General features: G+C 42.5%; 1 protein-coding gene and 1 pseudogene across 1 annotated transcript in view; one reads left to right on the top strand and one right to left on the bottom strand.

Moving 5' to 3' along the window:
- Window positions 1-1604, bottom strand: part of LOC116551113 — a 2417-nt pseudogene extending 813 nt beyond the window's left edge.
- Window positions 1-19451, top strand: part of CLDN10 (claudin 10) — a 164592-nt gene that overhangs the window by 74348 nt on the left and 70793 nt on the right. The window lies entirely within an intron of this gene.

A 19451-nucleotide genomic window follows, 5' to 3' on the forward strand; every position in this document is an offset into this window, starting at 1 on the left:
ATGCCCCTAAAGGTAGCCCTCTCCAGCAGTGGGGACTGGGTCTGCAGGGGGCTCCCATCCCGCCCCTGATAGGAAGTGGAAGCTGTGGCTGCAGATCCTGAGGTCGGCACCAGGTGTCTATCACAGGGATGGAGAGAGGCGGAGGTGCGGTGACTGGCCATGGCTGTGTTCTAGACCTGTGGCAGCTGGGACAGGGTCTGCTCTGCGTCATTATCCACGGAGGCAGCTGCAGCCGCCACGGCCTCATGGGACTCGGCAGCACCCACCGTAGCACTTGCAGTGGGCATCCAGCGCTATGTAAGTGTTGTAATACAATGAATCCCCGTAGCTCATGGTGTAAGGCGTAATGCTCCGGATTGCTCCTTATATTGCTCGGTCAAGTCCACCACGCGGCCTGAACGATCTATCCGACACTCTTTGGAACGGTGCCCGTCTTTCCCGCACCGATAGCAGCCACTCTGGTCTCCCATCGCGGGCGCAGCCCTAAGCCGGCTGGTGGACAAACTGCACGTGCATTCATTTGCCTTGAAACCTATGTTATCAAGGCCCCTGATGGCCTTCACTGCCTCCTCTGCCCGCTCCATGTGTACGAAGGCATAATCTTTCATGATATCACATTGGATGACCGCCCATGTTCCTCAAACTTGGCTGAAAGCTCCTTTTTGATGCAGGTCGGACTGAGGTTGCCCACATGCAACTTTGTTGAGGTTTTGCCCTTACTCTTATTTTATTTTTTTTTTTTTTGAGACGGAGTTTCGCTCTTGTTACCCAGGCTGGGGTGCAATGGCGCGATCTCGGCTCACCGCAACCTCTGCCTCCTGGGTTCAGGCAATTCTCCTGCCTCAGCCTCCTGAGTAGCTGGGATTACAGGCACGCACCACCATGCCCAGCTAATTTTTTGTATTTTTGGTAGAGACGGGGTTTCACCATGTTGACCAGGATGGTCTCGATCTCTTGACCTCGTGATCCACCCGCCTCGGCCTCCCAAAGTGCTGGGATTACAGGCTTGAGCCACCGCGCCCGGCCTTTGCCCTTACTCTTACTGGCTTCCACGCCGATGTTCACCCTGTGAAGCTTGTAATGGTGCAGGCTTCATACGGCATCTTTTGCTGCAGTTTTATCTTCTATGTGCGCAAAGCCATAATTCTTAATGATGTCACAATCCAGTACCTTCCCATACTGCTCAAAAAGAGAGCAGATCTCCTGCTCTGTGGCTTCCTGGGGCAGGTTTCCAATGAACAGCTTCACCATCCTGACAAGAGCCCGCACAGGAATCAGCAGGGCCTCCTCGTGGCACCAAGGCTTCTGACAAAATACTAAAAATCACAGGTAGGGTCTTTAAGATCATCTAATCTGGCCTCATCATCTGACAGATGAACAAACATGAAACCTCATCATAAGATCACACAATTTGATGGCTTTTTGTGTAATTTTCTATCTTTCTGCCAGCAATCTCCCCTTCTCCCCTCCACCCCTACCATAAAAAACTAACTGCTTGGTAAAATGAATATTTCATTTCAGGGATGCAAAACCCAAAATGTGTAATTAATCCTCCCTTTCTTGTCTTCTCAATATATTTATTTATAATTTAATTTTTTTTTTTTTTTTTTTTTGAGATAGCGTTTCCGTTTGCCATGCTGGACTGCAATGGCGTAATCTCAGCTCACCACAGCCTCCACCTCCAGGGTTTAAGCGATTCTCCTGCCTCAAACTCGAGTAGCTGAGACTATAGGTGCATGCCACCACCTCTGGCTAAGTTTTGTATTTTTTGTAGTGACAGGATTTCATCACATTGGCCAGGCTGGTCTCAAACTCCTGACCTCCAGTGATCCATTAGTCTTGGCCTCCCAAAGTGCTGGGATTACAGGCATGAGCCACCATACATGGCCCCTATGAATATATTTAGCAAACATTTATTGGATATTACCAGGGCTAGACAAGATCTTCTTGTTCCCTTGGTCAACGGAGCCTTTTATTTGAGTTCATGTCTTGCAATTTCTTAGCTAAAAATGAAGATAACTTTAGGAAATCAGCCTGTAAGGAATTTCTAATGGGCAGTAAATATGACACTTTCCAGCCCGGATGACACAATAATTCTGTGAGTCATTTTTTATCCTATCCTCCTATGTTCAAATTAACACTTAATACTGGAATGTCCTTTCTGTTCTTAAAACCAACCAGGACAGGCCCTAAACTCTGCTTTTGAAAGTAAGTTCTCACCAGATTTATCCCAAGAACAACAACTTCCTTTTATCTTCCCCAGATGTTCCAGAATGCCTGGGCTCTTTTCCCTGCAATGGTACTTCCCGCCTGTTGGATGCAGCCCTCTGCCTTTTCTTAGGCTCTGTCTGCATTCTTCTCTCCTCCTCTCAACTACCAAACCCCACCTATAAGACTTTGCGACTTCACTGGGCAGCTCATCCCACCTGGAGAATAAGCACACAATCATGTCTGAGGCCTATGCCTCACTTCCAATAGTACCTTCCCAGTGTGTTCTTTGAGATATTCATAAGTGGGGAGATGTTCCATAGTCAAAAAGTTTGAGAAGCAATTGTTTAAACAAATTTAGATAGCTCCTTTATTGCAGGGCTTTCCAGAGTCTTTGATTTCTATAGGCATTGTTGGTCCTTTAAGATAAGAAGATAGTACTGTATAGGGCATTTTCAAAACTGATTTGATTAAAAAGCACTACCCCTTGTCTTACTGTGCTCAGGCTGCTATTACAAAATGGCATAGACTGGATGGCTTAAACAGCAGACATTGACTTCTCACGGTTCTGGAGGCTGGGAAGTTCATGGTCAAGGGCCGACAGATTGAGTTCCTGGAGAGGGCCCTTCTCCTGGCCTGCCATCTCACTGTGTGCTCATGTGCTGGAGACTGATCCAGCTCTCTTCTCTTCTTCTTCTTATAAGGGCACTAATTCCACCAGAGGGGCCCCACCCTCATGACCTCATGTAAATCTAATTATTTCCTAAAGACTCCACCTCCAAATGACATCACATTGGGGGTTAGAGTTTCAACATATGGATTTGAGGGGGACCCAAGCCTCCAGTACATGACACTTCTTTTGTTTTCCTTATTGCACCGTCTGCTATTGGTTTCTGTGGAATGCACCTAGGGACACACAAACTCCAGTGCAGGTCTGGGTCTGAAAACAGATGACCTGGACTCAATCCCAGCTCCACCACTCCCTAGCTGTGGGACTTGGGTAAGTTTCTCAATCTCCCCAGGCCTGTTTTCCAGCTGGAAAACGAGGATAATAGTACCTACCTCTTAGAGCTGTTGTGAAGATGAAATGCTTCTATACAGAGCAATACAGGGCCATACAGAGGAGACATTAAAACAAAAATGTCAGCTATAATTGTGAAATCTTAGTATCAATAACTAACTGTATAATTAAATAATCTATTGTATCAGTTATTAATAAACATATTAATAGTGAATAATACTTATTATCTGGCAATTTTAAACTACTCCTGAGGCTAAATATTGAATTCTATGAAACGATCATGGTCAAGCCTCTATTTTAGGCTCCTAGAGAGCAATGTAGCCTTGAAAGAAAATCAGCAAGAAAAGCAATGGCAAGTGTGAGCCTGGAATCAGAAGCAGTGTGGCTGGGTTTAAGGGAGAAGGGGCCACTGAACTCAGTGCCAGGACTCTGTGCCAACCACCACAGCCCTGGCAGGAAGCAGAGCTGGGACTCTGCAAAGGACAGGCCAACCACACAAGGAGGATGGCAGATCTGCCCATCCCCCCGACTTTGTGCAGATAGATTTAGACTCGTGGCAATGTCATCTTTGAATGCGCATTGCAGTTTCACATCCATATCTACCTCACCAAATAATCCTAGAATAGTGAATTTCAACACAAATGTCCCTTGCAATTTCAAAGATTTAAGGGGTCCCTTTATGTAACAGGCAAAGGATTAGGGCCAGCTGGGAAATCCAAGTGTTTAAAACCTGTTCAACACTTTTGCAGCCAAAGAGTAAGTTGCCAAACATTTTCCTCTAAAAGAAAACAGGCCACTGAATACTAGAAAGGGGAATTCTGGAAAAAAACAAAAAATCAAAGAAGAGAAGGGACGTCTTGGGAAAAGTAAAATGATGTTGAACTTAAAGGTTTAAGACATTGAGATGGTAAACATAGATGAACATTTTTCTTTAAAAAAAAACACACAGAACAAAAAGAGAAACAATACAAGATGATTTTAAAAGCAAACCAAGGGAAAAAATTTACAGTCGATTAATTCTGATATGTAATAAAACAAAAACACAGATTGTTGGTTAACAGATCCTAGGAGCACTGGAAGAGTTATGGATCAGGCTCTCCCTGAGAGGTGCGAGGTCACTGTGGTGTGCTAAGGAAGCACCACTTTGGAGCTCCCAGGCAGCCTCATCTCCCAGCACAACTGTCTTGCCTTCTCACTACTATTTCATTGAATCCTCCTGGGATCCACACACCAAACTCCAGATCCTCATTCCTTTAGATCCTTCTCCAGCAGCTTCACAGTAGGAAACACTCCAAAGAGAATTTCAGTTTCCAGTACAAGTACATACACAATATGTTTATGGGCAATATATTCTATGGGCGATATATTCTTTTTTCTTTTTTTGAGACAGGGACTTGCTCTGTCACCCAGGCTGGAGTGCAGTGGTGCCATCATAGCTCAGTGCAGCCTCCATCTCCTGGGCACAAGTGATTCTCCCACCTCAGCCTCCTGAGTAGCTAGCACTACAGGAATGCACCACCACACCTGGCTAATTTTTGTATTTTTAGTAGAGACGGGGTTTCGCCATGTTGGGCAGGCTGGTCTCAAACTCCTGGCCTCAATGATCCACTCATCTCAGCCTCTGAAAATGCTGGGATTACAGGCATGAGCCATCGTGCCCAGCCTATTCCTCTCCTTTATGGTTTTTAAATTGTGGTAAAATTAAAATATGCACAACATAAACTTTACCACATTGACCATTTTTGAGTGTACGGCTCAGTAGTGTTAAGTACATTCACACTGTTGCACAACCAATTTCCAGAACTTTTTTTATCTTGTAAAACTGAAACTCTGCACCCATTAAAGAACTCATTTCTACCTCTGCCACTCCCAGGCAACCACCATTCTATTTTCTGTCTCTATGAATTTGATGACTCTCGGTACCTCATATAAGTGGAATCACACTGAATTTGTTCTTTTGTGATTGGCGTTTCACCTGGTATAATGTCTTCAGGTTTCATCCATGTTGTAGCATGAGTCAGAACTTCCTTGTTTTTTAAGGCTGAATAACATTCCGTCAAATGGGTAGACCACATCTTCTGTATCCATTAATCCGTCCATGCCAGGAACACATTTTAAGAAGTCTGTGAAAATGCATGGAGTCGTGTTTAAAAGGGTTTTATAAGTCATGATTGGCAGCAATTATTAAGCACCCTTTTCTGATTAGCCAGCATTGAAAATAGACAGGATTGGCCAGGCACAGTGGCTCATGTCTGTAATCCCAGCACTTTGGGAGGCTGAGGCAGGCAGATCACCTGAGGTCAGGAGTTCTAGATCAGCCTGGCCACATGGTGAAACCCCGTCTCTACTAAAAGTACAAAAATTAGCTGGGCTTGGTGGCAAGTGTCTGTAATCACAGCTACTTGGAAGGCTAAAAGCAGGAGAATCATTTGAATCCAGGAGAAGGAGGTTGCAGTGAGTCGAGATCACACCACTGCACTCCAGCTTGGATGACAAGAGTAAAACTCCATCTCAAACAAGAAGAAGAAAGAAGAAGGAGGAAGAAGGAGAAAGGAGGAAGGAGGAGGAAGAAGGAAGAAGGAGGTGGAAAAAGGAAGGAGGAAGGAGGAGGAGGAAGAGGAAGAGGAGGAGGAAGAGGAGGAGGAGGAAGAGGAAGAAGAAGAGGAGAAAGACGAAGAAAAAGGGGGAGGGAGAAAAAACAGCAGGACTAAGTAATTTGGGTCTGCATGCTGATAGTCAGGCAGATAGACAGGTGCTGGTGTAGACTGAGCCATCCAGACCTGACCAGCCCTGCTGCCAGTGAAGGTGGAGGGTTCTCAGAAGGCCTGAGAGTCTGGAAGGGAAACTGCCTGAGGGGGTTGTCAATGGAATCGGCAGTGGGAGCCCCAACACTGACCCAGGCACTGACAAAGCAAGCCTGACACCCAGGGAAAGGAATTTAGCACTAGAACAAAGTTTCTTTATACTAACGGTGTCCCATCTTTTGGCTTCTCTGGGCCACACACGAAATACACTAACACTTATGATGGCTGATGAGCAAAAAGAAAAAAAAAATCACAATAAAATTTCATAATGTTTTAAGTAAATTTACGAATTTGTGTTGGGCCTCCTTCGAGGCCGTCTTGACCCACAGGCAGCCCATAGGCCATGGGTTGGACAAACTTGCTTTATATTAAATATTCCCACCTACCTACCATTCATGTAGTCTACAAATACTTATTGACTGCCTACTGTGTGCCAGGCACTGTTCTGAAATTTGAAAATACATCCTTGAATAAAACCCAAAAGGTCCCCCCATTCTCTTAGAGTCTACATTCTATTGAAGGGGAGATAAATAGATAAATAAATAAGGCTGAGAGGAGTGAGGTCAATAAAACAGCATTTTGCAAGTGAGTGAGGCACGGTCTGCATAAGAAAGGGAAGCTAGGGAAGGTGTCTCCGGGAAGTACCTATTTGGCCTGAGGCCTCAATGGCTCAAAGGGGTTAGTTGCCCTGCAGTGAGGCAGGAAGGAGAGTGCTTCTGGCAGAGGGAACAGCAAATGCAAAGATGGAGCCTCAAAGGGGAGCCAACTTGCTACATTTGAGGCCAGTGTTGGAGTAGAGTGAGGGTGGAGCGGGAGGATGGCAGAGGCCAGTTTATGCACAGCTTGTAGCTGAGTGTAGAAGGATGTTTCAGGAACGTGTGGAGGAAGGTAAGGGAGGATATCTCTGGCAAGTGGAGGAAGGATGCAAAGAAAGAGGCATTGCTTGCTGAAGAACAAGAAGCAATTGCTATGAGTGGGGTCTAGCTTCAGTGATGATCAGTGAATGACAAAGCTGGAGAGGTGGGTTGGGGCAAGCCCGTGAGACACCAGTAAGAAGCTAAGGAAGGGATTTAAACTTTATCCAGCTAACCACCAGAAACCACTAATAGTTTTTAATTACAGTATGACCTCATTTTCATTTTAAAAATAAATTTGTTGCTGAGATGGATTTGAATGGAAGGGAGACACCATTCTCCTGGGAAACCAAGAAAATTGAACTTAGCAAAAAACTGAACAGAGAGGACATAGCATGTAAGGGATACCATCGAGGGCAGATATTTTGGTCTTCAAAAAAAGATTTTATTTTTAATTTTTAGTTTTTTTGTTTGTTTGTTTTTTTCATTTGACAGAGTCTCACTCTGTCACCCAGGCTGGAGTACAGTGGTGTGATGTCAGCCCCTACAACCTCCACCTCCTGAGTTCAAGCAATTCTCCTGCCTCAGCTTCCCAAATAGCTGGGATTACAGGTGCCCACAACCATGCCTAGGTAATTTTTGTATTTTTGGTAGAGATGGGGTTTCACCATGTTGACCAGGCTGGTCTCAAACTTCTGACCTCAGGCAATCCACCCATCTCAACCTCCCAAAGCGCTGGGATTACAGGTGTGAGCCACTATGCCCAACCAGGAGCATGTTTTAAGTGAGGGGGATGTGCACTCTCCCAGCGCATTGTGCTCACTCAGTAAAAGAAGTCTTCAGCAAAGATGTCCCATTTCTGGAGCATCTATCTCTTCTGATGGACATGTTCATATGGATGAATGAAAGGGATGGTAGTAAAACTCTCAAAGTCTCAACGGGTTCCCAATGCCCACCCAAGCATACTGGCTTCTAATTGTTGGCTTTATCTTGTGGCAGAGTGAAATTTGCTCAAATGCTTCCTGTGTAAGTGAGGAGAAATGGGTTCATAGATGGAGTCTGTCTTGGGCCTGTATTTTGGATATTTGCCCATTGGAAATATTTAATATATAGCTAAATATTTTGATCCCAAGACAGAAGCCAGAGGTGAATATGTAGATTTTCATAGAGGTGATAATATTAATAAAAGCCACAAGAGTGAATGTATTCACCAAAGGAGAAAATGTAAAGAAAAAAAATAGAGGACCAAACACTAAACCATGGAAAGTGGTTAATATTGAGGGTTAAGAGGCGTTGATAAAAATACAGGTACAATATTCGAAAGAATGCATTTTTATGTAAGACAAAAGGAAAGAATGGTGTATCAAGGGCTGTCCATAGGTTCCTCAAAAAATTAAAAATAAAACTACCATATGATCTAGAAATTCCACTTCTAGGTATATACTCAAAAGAATGGAAAGCAAAGTCTCAAAGAGGTATTTGTATACCCATGTTTACAGCAGCACTGTTTACAAAACCTGAAACATGGAAGAAACCCAAGTGTCCATGGATAAATGAATGGATAAACAAATGTGGCATATACGTACAATGGAATATTATTCAGCCTTAAAAAGGACGAAAGTTCTTACCCAAGCTACAACATAGATGAATCTTAAGGACATTATGCTACATGAAATAGGTCAGTCACGAAAAAGCAAATGTGTATAATTCTACTTATGTAGGACACTCAGTCAAAATTATAGCAACACACAGTAAAATGGTGGTTGCTAGGGACACCGGGGAGGCAGAAACGGTGGGTTGTTGTTAATGGGTACCGAGTTTCAGTTTGGCAAAAGTTTAAAGACTCCTGGAGACTGCACAACAACGTGAATATAATTAACACTACTGAACTGTACACTTCAACATGGTTAAAATAATAAATTTTATGTTACATGTTTTTTTATCAGAATTTTAAACGTCAAAAAAAAGGAGTGGTCATGGGTACTACATGGAATTACAGGAAAATTCACACCTTAAAATATTTCCTAGACTTGGACATTGAAAAGAGTTTGAAATAGAGATTGTCAACAAAGCCAGCAAAGCAAGCAAATATAATTACTGAAGAAGTATGACAATTAAATCAGAAAAAGGGCTACAGTGAGGTGAATAATGTAAGTTACGGAAGACCATATATGGGCATATTTGTGGACAGGAAAACAGGAATATTCTCTTCTTTCTACCTACCTTTTTACTTCACCCACAAGTTCTCTGCAAGAAACATTAATCACATTTACTAAAATATGATATGACATTTGCATAGTCTTCGATTTTTTAATATTTTCTAAAAATTTATTTTTCCTTTTATAGAGATAAGATTTCACTATGTTGCCCAAGCTGGTCTCGAACTCCTGAGCTCAAGTGATCCTTCCACCTCAGCCTCCCAGAGTGCTGGGATTACAGGCATGAGCCATCATACCCGCCAGCTTTGCATATTCTTTAAAAGTATTCATTTGATTATCTGCATAAATCACTGTTGATTGTTAATTGGAAATTCTCAGTAATTTCAAGAAGTAGAAACTCTCACTAATTTCAAAAAGTAAAAGGAGATGTCAGATTAAAGGTGGTGGAATTTCCCATGAGCTTTAACCCTTCTCTTCCCCCCAACTCAAAAATGTTTATCTGTTGAAGGTGGCAGGAAATTGGGATAATAGCCAAAATTCACAAATGGATCAAAGGAATATTTTTTGCCAGTAGAGAAACTTGGGTGTCTTTAAAGGTCAATACTTCTTTCTGTATTCATTCTTAATTCCATGAAAAGGTGTGTTCCTTGGGATAATTCTAAAACTGTGTTGAGACTTTGCAAGTCCATGTGATAAGATGGTATCAGGTTCTGCGGGTCCACAGGGAGAAACAAGGAATTTTCTAACTAAAAATATAAAATCAGATCTTCTGGTTCTCTCTCTGGAAATTTAGCAGAACCCACTCGTTTTTAAAGGCAGGTATTGTTGTAACCCCATTGTTTACCCATTGTTCAAATGCAGAGAGCCACATTCCAGGGTTGCCTTACAACTCACTTTATTCAGTGCACAGTTATGAGCTCTCATTCTGTAAGTACTATGGTCTTTGGAAGTTGATTTTGGTTTCAGCCCAGGCCAAATCTCTTTGTGGCTTATCTGAAGGGTATTTTTGGCTCCAAGGTGGTTGTGGCAGACAGTGAAGCAAATACAACTCAAAGTTCTCGTCTCTGTCAGGTCACTGCTGTAAGAGGTAAAATGTACAAAGGAGGCAGTGGGCAAAGCAGATGTTTGCAAAGTGAGGAATAATGCTTGAATAAACATAAAATAGACACATTTGTAATATGGCTTTTGCCAAGACCTTATCCTTTCTGTCTTAAAAGGAGGACTAGCCAGGTGTGGTGGCTCACGCCTGTAATCCTAGCACTTTGGGAGGCTGAGGCAAGCAGATCATGAGGTCAGGAGATTGAGACTATCTTGGCTAACACAGTGAAATCCCATCTCTACTAAAAATACAAAAAAATTAGCCAGGCGTGGTGGCACACACCTGTAGTCCCAGCTACTCGGAGGCTGAGGCAGGAGAATCGCTTGAACCAGGGAGGTTGCAGTGAGCTGAGATCATGCCACTGCACTCCAGCCTGGGCAACAGAGCAAGACTCTGCACTCCAGCCTGGGCAACAGAGTGAGACTAATTAATCCTTGGTAGGGTAGGATTAGGAAATTCAACCTCCCTGCTTAATGCCTCACCTTAGGAATGTCTGCAGCTGCTGATGCTCATGTTTGTGTGTGTGTGTGTGACATGTGATGGACTAGTGGAGAGATGTTCTCATCAGCCCCATCTCTAAGAGACCTGCAAAATAGCTGAAGTCTAATTTCCAGCCTTTCCCATGAGTTCCTTCTGCCACAGCAACCTTTTCTTTCCAAACACACACTGGACTATGTTGGAGTTTACTTCAGGATGATCGGGCAGATCTCAAAGGAAAGCCCAGTCAATGCAGGAAGAACAAATGTGTAATTCTCCCCTTGAAGACGCAGGCCTCCAAAAGGAAGGGTATCCCCATGAGAGTTTCTCTCTCCCTTCCAATCATTTTCATGCCCTCTGCTGCCTCTCTTCTCAAGAGACTCCCCTCTGCCTCCCTCTGGGAGAAGTTCTGCCACCTCAGACCCACCTGGTGTCTGCATACCCCAGAGATTGGATTCTTAGCTCCTCCTGATGGTGGCCCTCCTCTGCTCATGGTGGACCTGGTCCTGTCAGTCAGGACAAAAACTGGTGAACCAAGTATGGTTTGGTCTCTCCATCAACACCATCTGATTTCTTTACTGTTATCCAACTTGGTGAGAGTTGTAGTCTAGGGTCCATCAACCTTGTGAGAAGACTAAAATCCTCTTTCTCCTCAAAAGGAAGGGGAGGCAAAAGAAGGGTTGCCACCTCAAAAACTCCTAAAAGTGACCTACCTTCTTTTGCCCAATCCAGCTCCCACACTAATGCATGTGGGAGGGGTTTGGGGGACAGGAAAGCTCCTGAAATAGAGTTTCTCAGCAGGCCACAAGGAATGGGAACAGGGCTGAACATAGAACCATGGGTATTTAGATCCTTGTTTTCTCACTGTGGTCCTTGGATGATACCATCCTGTCACATGGACTTGGAAAGTCTCAACATAGTGTTAAAATTATCCCAATCAACACAGCTTTTCATGGAAATTAGGAATAAATATAGAAAGATATATTTGCCTTTGAAAACACCCAACTTTCTTCTTTGAGAGAAAAATATTCCTTTGATCCTTTTGTGAATTTTGGCTATTATCCTAATTTCTTGCCACCTTTAACAGATAAACGTTTTTGAGTTGGAGGAAGAGCAGGGTTAAGACTCAAGGTAAATTCCACCAATTTTATTCTGATATCTCCTTATACTTCTGTAAAGAGTATGGTATAATGAGAAACATGTGGGCTTGTGAAGTAATAAACCAGGGCATGAATCCCACATCACCCACTAAGAAGACACGACTTCATGTGTGTTATTTGAACCTCTGAGTTTCAACTTCTTTGTTGGTAATTATTTTTTGTTTTTATTTTGAAAGAGATAAACCTATTTCCTAGAGTGATTATAAAGATGATGTCAGGCCAGGTGCAGTGTCTCACACCCAGCACCTTGGGGGGCCAAGTCAGGGGGATCACTTAAGCCCAGGAGTTCAAGACCCCCTTGGGCAACATAATGAGACCTGCAAAAAAAAATTTTGTTTTTAAATAGCCAGGTGTGGTGTTGTGCACCTGTGGTCCCAACTACTAGGGAGGCTTGGGTGGAAGGATCACTTGAGCTCAGGAAGTGGAGGCTGCAGTAAGCCATGATTGCACCACGGCACTCACTCCAGCCTGGGTGACAGAGCATGATGCTGTTTTAAAAAAATACATAAATACACCCCAGAACCTAAAGTGCAATAATATATGTATATGTATATAAATACAATAAAAAATAAAGATGACATAAAATTATGTATGTAAAGCATCTGGCACACCCCAAACTAACACATATTCATTAGCTTCCTCTCCCACATCCTATCCTTCCATGCCATTCACTGGATTCCCTGAAGTTACCTAATATAAGGTAACCATTAATGTTCTTGTGGCCAGGTCCAGCAGCCTCTTTCTGACTCTTCAAATCTTCTCTGCATTAGTGTTGTTGACAAGGCCATCTGTCTGAGAATGTTTTATCTTTGTCTTTCATGCTCTTACATTTTGGAGTCACAGAATAAGGCCAAGTACATATTACTCCCTGCTTTGCATTATTTCCCATATCATATGTAACCCCTGTATTCTCAAGCTAACTACCCCAGCTGCAAGGAAAATCAAGTCCAGGACAAACCATTGTCCAAACATATATCAAGCATCAATTAAGTGCTAGCAAGAAGGGACACAAGGTCAAAGAGGACATGGTTCTTGCCATGAAGTAAGGAAGGCAGACAACTGCCCAAATATATGACCAGAACCGGGATTGAAATGGACACAGTTGCCATAGAAGCAGAGAGCATGGGGAAGAGGAAGCGATATCTGGGTCATACTGGGCATCATGGGAGACTTCCTTTAAGAGGTAAGTGTGAGCTGAATCCTGAAGGATGAGTAGGAATTAACTAAATAATGAAGTAGGTGGAAGAGCTGGGGAGTCTGGTGTGTTCCAGGCTGATGCACAAAGAGCTGGGTGGCTTGGAGGAGTCATGAGGAATGGGACCGAGGAACTAGATGAGCATCGTTTCATAGGGCAGTGTGGGTTGACAGGAAGAGTTTGAACTTTATCTGAAAATTTTAGAAAACTTTGAGGAAACCCCTGTTGGTTTGACATGATCAGATATGTGCTTTATCCATGTGGCTCTAATATGGGGCACAGCGTGGAAGATGGTGAGGCTGAAGACATCCACTGCCTAGATAATTAGGCAATTTTTGTGGAACTCCAGGAAAAAGGGCTGAGAACTTGATGTAAGGCAGTAGCCGTGGCAGTTGGGAACAGATACTATAGATATTAAGCTGACTGATCAGACATGGGAGATGAAGGAGATAGAGAAACCAGAGATGAGTCCCAAGTTTCTGTTTTGGATAACTACTTAGACAATAACTAAGATTTGTAATGTAGAAGAAAAGGCAGGTTTTGGGATATGAGACTGTGAATATGATATTGGACTGCTAGATCTGTTTACAATGGCAAGTATATGAAGGCCACCTGCTCCCCGTGGACTTAAAGATGGACCTCTGCACTTTAACAGGAAATTGGCTGGGAGTCAGGTCTGACATCAAGGAAAATTGAGCATAATGAGATCATCCCTGATATTACTTTTTTTTTTTTTTTTTTTGAGACAGACTCTTGCTCTGTCGCCTAGGCTGGAGTGCAGTGGCGTGATCTTGGCTCACTCCAACCTCCACCTCCTGGGTTCAAGCAATTCTCCTGCCTCAGCCTCCTGAGTAGCTGAGACTACAGGCATGCACCATCATGCTCAGCTAAGTTTTGTATTTTTAGTAGAGGCAGGCTTTCACCATGTTGGTCAGGCTGGTCTCGAACTCCCGACCTCATGATCCGCCCACCTCAGCCTCCCAAAGTGTTGGGATTACAGGCTGAGCCACTGCACGCAGCTGAGATTCCTTAATTTGGAGGTGAGTGGCAGCAATACCTGCAGGCAGTGCCAAAATTCACTAAAGAATTGTTTTGGATCTGCGTGAATGAACAGAGAAATAGGTGACTGGGTGACATAGCAAAGCAACAATAATTTTAGCTTCATAGAGACGTTAGGTGTCGGACTGAATATAAACAGATTTTTAACATCTGAAGTCAGCACTCACATGGTAAGTCGTACTAAGCAACTCTGCTTTTCCCTACGGTGATTCCAGTCCCCTTTAGGCTCATCTCTTTCCCATGAATTCCTAGGTGACTCACTCACTCCTCTTGATGGTCATTGGGGGTTTCCTGCCACCATCAGCTCAGTCTCCACCTCTGACTTTTTACTTGTTTCTTCTGCCCCACTCTCATAAATCTCTTTGCTCTTCCTCTCACACAGCTGTCACAATAGCTCCCTGACTGTAAAACGCACAGCTTCCACATGTGCTGGTGAAGGCTTAACAGCCGGTGGGTGGGGTGAGCATGGGAAGCTGATTTGTAGCGTTTGCCATTTTCTGTGTTGTAAATACTCCCACCTTGGTTGATTCTAAACTACCAACATGTTGTCATTCACATCCCAAAACTGGCAACGGGAAAGCTCTCTTGAGCTTTTGCAAGCAGGCTGCAGCACACCACCGCTTCTGAGATGGAGATGAGTCACATTTAATGTGGCACTGGTGTTCCTTCCCCTTCCCCAGAGGGAAACCCTGGAAAGATGTGGAGAATCTGGCTTCCAATGAAGAACATTTGACAAGGGAGAAAATCTGGACATTTCTGCCTTTGAGTTTTGCTTAGGCCAATCTTGCACTTCTCCATCAATCCAGGTGGTCCCCGTCTTCCCACCTAAAGAGCACTCACCTCCTTTGAGAAGCCTGTGCTTGTGCTGACCCCTCTGAGCACATTTTAATGTTGATGAAGTCATTCCTTCCTTTGCGGTTTCCAGAAGACCTTGATATTTTGCACAAGGACTCTAGTTCTTTGTGCCAGCATCGATTAGGACTGTTTGTTTTCTGTTTTCCCAGATTAATGGTAAACGTCTTAAAGAAAAAGATCTTATCTTTATATACAAATGATTTTTGACATTTGATTACCTGCTTATGTATTAAGCTTTTGCTCATTTGCCTTACCATAATCTTTTCTATACCCTGCATGTTGGAATTGTTTTTATGGCTTACGTATATATACAATATGTATATATAATTATATAAAATATGTATACCCTCCTTTATATACTATGAAAACTATTCTTGTAAGCATGTAAAATGGCTTTGCACAATAAAGAAATCTTTTCATATTGATAATTCATAAATTCTATTGCTAGGAAATTAAAGTGAAAATTCACTGGAGTCAGTGTCCCACTGGTTTGTTGGAGACTTACTCCATTACTGACTGCCTTATTATGTGAGGCAATTTATTCAGGCCCCAGTCCCCTAAGTATTAAAAAAAGGTACTAAGAAAGCTTTCAGAGTGTTGGAAACGCTCTGTCAGCCAAGAAAAGTAAACCACTGGAAGTCTAATATAAAATCACTGTATGAATATGATATATTTGTCAGGCATAAGAATTTTCTAGAAAATAAAACATTTTTCATTGCAGGAATCATTTTTTAAAGCTCAAGAATTCTTGGAACATTTACAGAATTAGGATTTGACAACCAGTTTTTCAAGAACTTTGTCCAATTTTTTTCATACATCTGAAAGTCAGCTGTAAGAACTCAAAATAAGTGAGATGCTATAAATCAGTCAGCTGTGAGAACTCAAAATGAGTAAAGTGAGATACTATAAATACAGATTAGTATCATTTACTGAAAAGTCAGTCAGCTGTGAGAACTCAAAATGAGTAAAATGAGATACTATTAATACAGATCGGTATCATTTACTAAAGCCATTGTGGGATTTTCTTTAGCTGAAAAAGCAAAACCTGTGATAGAGTGGCAGAGAACAAAGAAGGAAAGAGAAAAAACATGCTAAATCCTTGTTCTGTTAATAAACAAACATAGGTTGGAAAGTCCTAAAACAAAGAGGACTTTCCAACCTATGTTTGTTTATTAACAGAACAAGTGTTGGAAACTTGAGTGATGTGAAGGAAGCTGGTTTCACACAAAAGTGTTTCTTTGTGAAAGAGTTTTCTGCAGCAGGCAGAGGTGAGAGAAAGAAAAGGGGAGGAAACTTCTCCTTGGTGTTTCAGACCCAGGCCAATGATATAAGTAGGAAAAGTCATCTTAGATAAAGATTCTTTCTCCTTTTTTTTTTTGGTTTGTTTTCAGTTTGTGTATCTGTTTTCTATGTGTAAAAGGGAGCAATGTGTTTGGCTAACAAGTCTAGGACGGGAGAGATGAAAGAATAGGGGGATAGCCCGTGTTTTCACTTCCTCCGAGGTAGCTGATTTCACCCAAGGACAATATCTGAGTTTGTGCCACACAGGATGCTGTCCTGGGAATTTCCCAGGGGCCTAGGGCAGTATCAGCTGCAGCCCTGTGCCACGTCCCCCAGTCACCTGGCACTGTCTCCTCTCTGCCACCTCCACCACACTAGCTGTGTTTTCAAGCAGGCTAGAGCACTGCACTTCTTTGGGCTTAGGGCCCTATAGGCTTCCTTAGGCAAAGGGTCTGGACCTGACTGCAGAAACACCAGCTTTTCACCCTCAGAAGGTGTCAGGTGTTTTGCTTTTTGTTTTCACCAGTATCTGGTACACAATAAGAGTTTCCTTTTACTTGTATTTATTTATTTATTTTGAGACAGGGTCTCACTCTGTTGCCCAGGCTGGAGTCTAGTGGCACAGCCTCAACTCGCTGCAGCCTCAACCTCCTGGGCACAAGTGATCCTCTCACCTTAGCCTCCGGAGGAGCTGGGACCACAGGAGCATGCCACCATGCCCAGCTAATTTTTAAGTTTGTTGTAGAGTGCAGAGTCTCACTAGATTGTTGCCCGGGCTGGTCTTGAGCTCCTAGGCTTAAGTAATCCTCTCACCTCTGCCTCCCAAAGTGCTAGGATTACAGGCATGAGCCACCATGTTCAATATAATAAGTGTTTTATTAACTTGAATTTGGAACTTTCCTACCATTGTTGAGTGGCCCTTAGAGTCCAGTTTCAAGAGCATTATTAATTACTTAATATTTATATACCCCTGTCTGGCAGGCACTGTGTTGGGCAGGAGGCACTGTGATGAAGGAAGAATTTTACATTTTATGTAACAAGGGGCAGGATGTATTCTATGCTAAAGATACACTTATTTTCCCATTAACATAATGACAAAAAATCATTTCACTAGAGGGGTTCAAACAATAAACTCCTTCCACATCGTATTGTGCGACAGCCCTCTGACACTCAAACACTTCCAGCCCTTTCTTCTTTCACACCCTTCTTGCTCAACATCCTCTTCTTCTTGGCTTCTGGTGTTAAAAGCAGTAAAATCAAGTTTTTTCTCTGAAATATAAAGTTTTTTTTTTTTTAACTTAAGAAAACTAAGAAAATGAAAAGGCTGTAAAAAGGAAAACTTGTGTATCCAGAATGATCTCTTATCATTCATTGATAAATACATATTGGATATATACAAGCACTGGACTAGGGTTGGCATAGGCCTTTTCTCTTGGAATTTACATTGTAATCTCTGTCTGTAAGCTTTAGAGATAAACGCAAAAACAAGTGTAGAAAGAAATACATAATCTGACAGCTTTTCATGGATGCCTTAAAGGAAATAAGCAGTGCTATGTGATAGAGAATCATGCCGTGAAGAGCTGCAGCCAGTTTGTATCAGCTCTCAAGAACTGATTGTTATGCTTCAGAAATCTTCTGTTAGATTTAGATAATAGAATATAAATATAAATAATATTCAGTTATCTAAATCTGATAGATAACTGAATAGTATTTATATTTATATTCTATTATCTAAATCTATTAAAGACAGAAAGATGTTACACACAACAACAGAATGGACTGCCTTTTGTGGCATGAAAGTGAGTCTCCTACAGGTCCTTCCACACTGTGTGAAGTGAGGCTCTGAGTCAGGCTGGGCCCTAACCAAGAGGAAGTGTGGTAATTGAAAAGTCTTGGATTTCAGAACTCACCTTTTCTTTGTCCCATCCCACAGCTAGCTACCTCTTGATTAGATGCATGGGGGAGGTGGCTGACATAGTTCCACCTTGGTTTATTTGATGATGGCTTGTAGAATGCAAGCCCAGAGGAAGTGCCTTGGCTAGCTTGGGAACAGAGAGTTTCTTTCTAGTCCTCTGCTGACCTCCTACCTATTTGGCTCCAAACTGACAGGCAGTTGGATCACTTGAGGTCAGCAGTTTGAGATTGGTCAGGCCAGCCTGGTGAAACCCCATCTCTACTAAAAATACAAAAATTAACCGGGCATGGTGGTGAATGTCTGTAATCCCAGCTACTTGGGAGGCTGTAGCAGGAGAACCACTTGAACCTGAGAGGCAGAGGCTGCAGTGAGCTGAGATTATGCCACTGCACTCCAGCCTGGTGACAGAGCAAGACTATATTTCAAAAAAACAAAACAAAACACAAACAAAAAAACAAGATCTGCTTTATAATTTCAAAATTATACGTGTTAAAATATTTAAATAAATAATTGCTATGAATACAAATGCATACCAATGAAATAGCAGGAAAGAACGCCAGCTTCACAGTAATAGAATATTTCTCATCTGTATCGGTTGGCCAGTAGCCCAGATGTTTGTACAATATCATGACATTACATCCTACACCTTCAGGCAGATTAAACAGTATTATAAAATATAAGAAACAGTATTCAAGTCCAACTCTTTGAGAATTTTGAGGCTCATAGCTTGAGGCAGAATGGATCCACAGACAACGAGCAGCAGATTAAGGTTTATATTGACTGGAGGATTTGGATTCAGACTAAAAGACATAACTTCAAATGAATGGCTGTGTTTTGAGAGCACATTGCTTTGTGAATGCTTTCAAGCTTTTTCTGTTTTAACTTCCTCTGAAATCCAAGGGGATAATGTTTTTACCAAAAATATTTACAAGGAAATGGGAAACTTAAATGATCCCCAGAGAAAACCATTTCTTAAAACCCTTAAAGCCCTATTATAAGGCAAACAAAGATTATACAGAGGTCCTGTTCCTACTGCAAGTCTCAAGGACTTCTTCAGGGCAGCAATGAAACCTGTCTGGCAGCTGTGGAAAGGGCTTTGTATCTCTGTGTGTGCAAAAAAGGGCACGGAGGGGAATCTCACCTTCTTAAGAGCTTCATCCGTTATATAAGTTTCTGAATTCTTTGCTTTATAACCCAAAAATTTGATCAGAATGTATGTGGGAGGGGAGAGTGACTCTTACAGCCAGACACATGAGATGAGCTGATAACCATGGGCAATATTTACCCATACAGAAAGCCATTCTCTAAGTTAATAGATTCCTTCCTTCCTTCCTTCCTTCCTTCCTTCCTTCCTTCCTTCCTTC

The sequence above is a fragment of the Sapajus apella genome, unplaced genomic scaffold, assembly GCF_009761245.1.
Source record: "Sapajus apella isolate SASKATOON/1434 unplaced genomic scaffold, GSC_monkey_1.0 scaffold9, whole genome shotgun sequence".
Classification (NCBI taxonomy): domain Eukaryota; kingdom Metazoa; phylum Chordata; class Mammalia; order Primates; family Cebidae; genus Sapajus; species Sapajus apella.